Raw genomic sequence first — 6,208 nt, 5'->3', positions numbered from 1 at the left:
TATTTTTTGCATGTTGCCATCACAGTTATGTGACTGTGTACGCTTAAAACAACCAGCAGACAATTGAGACGAGGAGTTGGGTGGTTGTAATCCTGTAGGGGTAGTACCAGTTGGATCTTCCATTGATGTACATAATTGGGTCTTTTTGACACAATTGTACAATGGCCCGAATCATTTTTTTCAAACACACACACACACACACGTGCTTGCTTTATCGTTTTGATTAGCACACTGCATGAGGTGGCAGACTGAGGCCTCATTGTCTCCATCATTAACCAACACCTACGACCAGCACCTCTCCACTCTCGCACTCACGCAGTTACCACAACAACAAGAATACTGAGCATTCTTTCTCCCGTTGCCCGGGTGACTTTAATTATGGTGTGTGGGAGGGCTTATGGGATGGCAAAATTCCGGCATGGCCATAACGACGCGGGATGAAGGCGTTTAGGGACACCCTATAACGAACAAGAGCTTAGTTGTACATACACACGCACACCACTCCCTGTCGCGTGTGAGTGTGTGTTTGTGTGTGTGTGTGTGGTGAGCTAGATATGAAGGAGATCCAAACAGGGCCACTTGCACGCCAATGCAACAGGGAAAAATGGTGTTTAAAAGTGTTCATAATGGATCAGTCACACACTCACCCTGCGGTTTAAACACACACAAAAAAAGCCATCCCTTGGCTACTTCATCACAGAGAAATCATTTCTGAAATCTTGACACTTGGTTGAAAAGTGTGCCCGGTGAAGTGCAGAGGACATTTTTGCTAGGAGATAAAAGTCATGTAATTTCAAATCAGTCGGTCAGTGCTAAGCGAGAACAGATCAAAAATAAAAGTGTGAGCAGTGAATGTTCAACAACTGCACCGGAGAGATAATGAACCAAATAGGTTGAAACATAGAGACACATTTCCGGTGAGGGTCAAGGATTAAATGGTGTTTTAATAGAATCTTCTCTGCTCTCTCATTGCAGTTGTACAGGGATACACGTGCCAGAGCAGAAATGTTAAAACATGACTGAAAGTTGGACATTTAGTTCCTCATTTATAAATCCCCCACTGACAAAATTAATCTACCGCGGTACATAAATCCTATTCAGAACTACCATTGGAACCTCAAGTGGCTCTAATCAGCATTTTGTCTATGATTTACATGTAAAATGAAGAACATATTTCAAACGTGTACTTTTTGGTGACATGGTGCCAACGTGGGATCTGTGAAGACAGCATTAGAATTGATATATATATATATATATATATATATATATATATATACACACACATCTCGCGGATCCTTTGTAATTTGTCATAAAATCCCAAAATGAACATCAATATCTAACTGGAGAAAAACAGAAGACTTTGGCCTTGTTATTGTCACGTGCTGTATGCACATTATACACCATCAAAGTGAGGCAATGCAAAATGTTTGTCAAACATTCTGACAGAACACGCTCGTCCACGATTTCGTGGAACCCTTTCACGAGGTCACCAGCGAAACGTCGGTGTCTGTACAACTAACTCTCGCCACAATTGCAGTGGCTTGGCAACAAGGAATCAATTTGGAAAAAAAAAAACCAACACCATTTTGTTTACATCTTAAAAGTGGGAGTCACCCCGTTTCCGTCACTAAATCAAGTGTGATTACAAAGTAGAACTCATCGTGTGACAGCTTGTCAGAAATCTCAAATGTTGCGACACGTCATATTTTTCTCGTCACGCTAAATGTGTTTCAAACCAATATGGGCCACGACCATAAACGTTGCTTACTGGCGTGTTTACCGGTCATTACAAACATGTGACATGCTCTTGCCAATAAGGCCTACTGTACTGCATGAATTCTTCAAGCCAGAATGAAACAATTGCTTCTTACAGCGGCGTGTCTAATGCGGAGAAGAGGGTCTCCTTACAATGGCAACCCCGCGCTAACTGTCTGAGAGGTCAATATTGTCGATTGGTCTTGAGTGTTGCTCATTGCTTTATACAATGCTGTAAAATAAAAAAATAAAAAAACTTGACTTGAGTTGGTTGCAAAAATCCATTTTCCTTCATCACACATGGTACAGCACGACGCCGTGTCTTACTCGTAAATCATTCGGATTGGTGATTGCATACATGCAGTATGTTAGTGTCATTAGAGCATATGGACTTGACCATGTCAACATCTGCTGCTTGGTTTGAGGGGAATCCCGATCATGCGGTGAAACACGATGCGCTATATGACTCTCATTCTCTTCGCGTGGTTTACTGAACAGGCCGGTAATTCTCCGCATATGTGGAGCTTTTTATGCCACAAAAGCCATGTGTCACACTTTAAGGATGCACATGCGTCATTTTGTACACTCGCACTTGGCTGCCGGGTATATTCTCCTTCCTGCCTGCGCCGAATAGCTAGCCCTGTGCTACGTGTGTGATCCCGTGCACGCCAGTCGAGCTGCAAGGGAGGGGACAGCCATCATTAGGGGCACCTTAGTGAGAGCGGGATTACAAGGCTATTACATCGAAATCACACGCAGACTGCTTTTCATTCAACACTGTAAAACACATTCCGGTGGCGGCGCACAAACACATGCCAAACCGCGGTCGCGCAACCTCATCGGCGCATATGGACAGATGCTTATATCGTACACGCTCAAAGCTTCCACGCACAAAACACGCAAGGTGGACATATAATCGGTACTGATGTTTGCGTGTCATGTGACTTCAGTGATGTCAGTCTGAGGTTAAAGGTCAGGGATGGTCTTCGGGGCAGCCAGACTGAGTTGAGAGAGCAATGAGGGAGGGACGTCGCTGAGAATTTACGTTCGTAGACTCACATCCACTTCCACTGTTCCACTGTTTTAACGGAGTTTTTAACACACTTTGTCAAGGAGTTCAGGGTTTCTCTCTTGCCATCTGCCGCAAGTCTGTACGAGCGCGCCGCAGCTGTAGTGCCAGCGGTTGCGTTTTGCTGGCAAAACAGTCAAACTGCCCACTAGCGAGAATGACAAGTCAATATTCCAGCCTTTGGTTTGAGACCGTCCGATGAATGGCACCCTTACACTATTCAGTGTAACAACAAATATTTCACGAGAAGTATTTCCCCCATGTACTTCAATTGACTGCCAGAAGAGTACAACAAACCACATATTTCCTCGCAAATTTTTTAGGATGTTTTGCTTCATTGTTCTTAGTTTTCGTTCCACTTTCCAAGGTTTCATTTTGTGGCCTAACCTTCTGTCTTTTTCTGCATCCTTCTTCCACCTTATTCCCTTGGTACAAACACAATGGCGTCATGCCTTTATTGTGGGGCATTCTATTGACGCAGTGGAACATCTATTGTACAAATACGCATCACACCAGGACATTACTGATCAGCCAAGCACCGAACGGATCGACATCATGGGATCTATCTGCTCTAAAGTCACTGAATGCCAAAAGATGTTCTAAAATTAAACAAGTGCTGCCTGTCTCAAAATTAATTTTGAATTCAAGATTACATTGGGGAAATGTAACAGCTGGTTGTTGCGTATCGTCGGCTGTAGCTCTAGCGCCTTTTCAAGCTGCTCTCTCTCCTCCTGCAGACGCTGCGCATTCTGGTCTCTGTCCTTTTTCCACGTCTGCAGTCAAGTACGTGACAATAAAAGCTTAACTGCAGCTGCCGGTGCGTCCGCACACGCGAATGGCAGGCCAGCAGCGTGTAACGGGCGAAGATCATTCACCGGCATGTTTTCATTGCGTTCAGCAAAGAGATGCTTTCACACAGCTACCAATTGTGCCTCTTGACTTTGTGGGAGCGTGCGCTGAAAAAAAAAATTGGCGTGTAGAATTGATTCCATTTTATTTCATCCAGTGGTTGCACGAAATAATAACATCTCATCTCAATCTGCCGGGTAGATACATTTAAACGCAACAGATGATTTTTTGACTTTTATAAACAGGATGATTTAACAGGATGACACCAAAGCAAAGACAACAATAGGATGGTGGCCTAACTTTTATAGCTTCTTATAAATTTGAAAATGATAAGTGACAGGCCTTGTTAAAACACTTTGGAACAATCATCGTTGACTTTATTGGCTAATATTTGACAGTCCCAATCAAAACCGAGTATCATGATCTTTGTAGAGACAAATGTCAGAATGTAGCCCCCCCCCCCCCCCCCCGACTTCAAAAAAGCGAGTCAAAACCAAGCTAACCTCCGTTTTCGTCGATGGCTGTCGGCTGCATTTGCTCATCTGAGTTGACACGTTTACTGTATGCGTGCAAGTGTGGCAAAAAGAATCGCGGGAATGGGTGTCAAAGAAGAAAGAAAATGACTAATTGGCATGCGAGTATTTGCATGCGCATGTATGCGTGTTATGCTTGAGGTTTTGTGACACCATTTAAAAAAGGCTCCGTTTGCGTGAGTCACATCAAATGAGAAAACAACACTTCCTCATTATGGGGAGACTGTGCGTGTGAGCAGCACGGTCGGGCTCCGTGTGTTTATTTCCTCCCTGTCTCGTGAGTGTGTGCGTGCGTGTGTGTGTGTTTGTGTACTGTATTGTACATAGCTGCTGGGTGTGTTCAAATAGGGTACCCGAGTGACCACTTCCTGTTCCACGGGTGTAGGTCAAGAAACCCAGATTGAATAACTTGGCGCAATAAACGGCCCCTGGCTGGCATCCACTTTATATGCTTTTCACACACACAAATAGGACCGTGCCACTTGTTTTTCTCGAGCTGACAACTGCGTTTAGTTTGCCTTTGATCACCTTGCCTGAAATATTTGATGACAGAGTCTGCTGTCTGTGGGGCGAAATGTGTTTGTGCAGCTGAATCAAGGTCAACTGAAAGTCAAGCGAGAGCAGTACATATTTTGCTGTTTTATGCGGACGCACGGTAATTATGTTTCCACATCAAAACAAAATGGTCCCAATTCGCAGTGTTGCTTTGCTTTTTATTCCCACTCTTTATGTGGGTTCAATTTTCACTCGTAGTGGGGATATGAAACCATAATGTCATGTGGACACAAAGCTAGAATTATGTTGTGTGAATCGTAACAGCTGGTAGATGTTAATTGTATCTTTGCAACAACGAGACACTTGTCACTAGTTCCCTTGAAATAAATACTTGAATCCATTCACATGTCCTATTTTTAAAAGATTGTGCAGTGCAAATGACTGACTTAAAATTAACGGAGGTACCGTAGATCAGTGGTCCCCAACCTTTTTTTGTGTCACGGACCAGTTGAGATGAGTTTGTGTCTTGATCCTGTGCCTTTTTGCTTTGTGTTTCAGTCTCAGACGGGAGTGTCAACGTTTCCCACACGAGTAACTTCTGCTTTTAAAAGCCATGCCATGTTGACAACTGGCTGGCTGATTAGTAGGCTTGCTCACGACTCTGTCTCCAAGTGGTTCATTTTCTCGATGTTGACATAAATGGGAAATTCCCAATTCACAGCAGCAAAGTTATGAAAGGAAGAAGAACAAAATATAGGAGCTGCTGTAAAGGCAGCATAAACATTTTTGTTGAGTTAGTTCATAGTATTTTGTTATATACGGTACTGCATCCTCGGTTTCTGTTCTTCATGTACTGGATTTTCTTGTCCTTTAAGTTGACACGTAAGTTAGGTTGTTCTCGTTCCTTGCCATTTGCACCCGCTTTTGGTTTGTTCTTGCCTTTTCCTGGTTCTTTGGTCCTTTGTTGTACTTTTTGGGTCATACGTTTTTGATCATTATCTGTTCTGTTTCTCCCCTTTTGGAATCCTCATTCAAGTTTTACGAGATCAAATGTGCTGTGATGGGAGGAACAATGTGCCATCAGGTCAATAGCAACATTTGAAACGAGGCTCAAATAGCAACTGCCCCTAGGAGTAAATAACCAATTCCTTCGCTTGATACAACTACCATCTGTTTCTAAAACCATTAGTGATCTACACAAAATGCCTTAAGATAGCCACATGAGACCAAACAACATGCACATCCTTCTTCACTGCAACGGGCTTCAAGAAGTGACATCATGTACATGATAGTATTCACACATATTCCATTTTTTGATGATCCTTTCAGAAAGTCAACTTTACACAAAAGAATAGGAAAACATAGCCGAAGGAGCAAAAGGACAAGTGGCGGGTTAAAATGAAACGGCTGACTGAAGAACAAAAACAAAGTCCCAGACAGGGTTGAAATAATTGCAGTAAACGTTATTGAGTCACATGCATGTCTGAAGAAAATGTCATGAGCAAAG

The sequence above is a fragment of the Hippocampus guttulatus genome, chromosome 12, assembly GCF_054856545.1.
Source record: "Hippocampus guttulatus isolate MCC_2025c chromosome 12, RoL_Hgut_1.0, whole genome shotgun sequence".
NCBI classification, from domain to species: Eukaryota; Metazoa; Chordata; class Actinopteri; order Syngnathiformes; family Syngnathidae; genus Hippocampus; species Hippocampus guttulatus.
The sequence above is the reverse complement of the archived record's forward strand: the minus strand, read 5'-3'. Positions refer to the sequence as shown.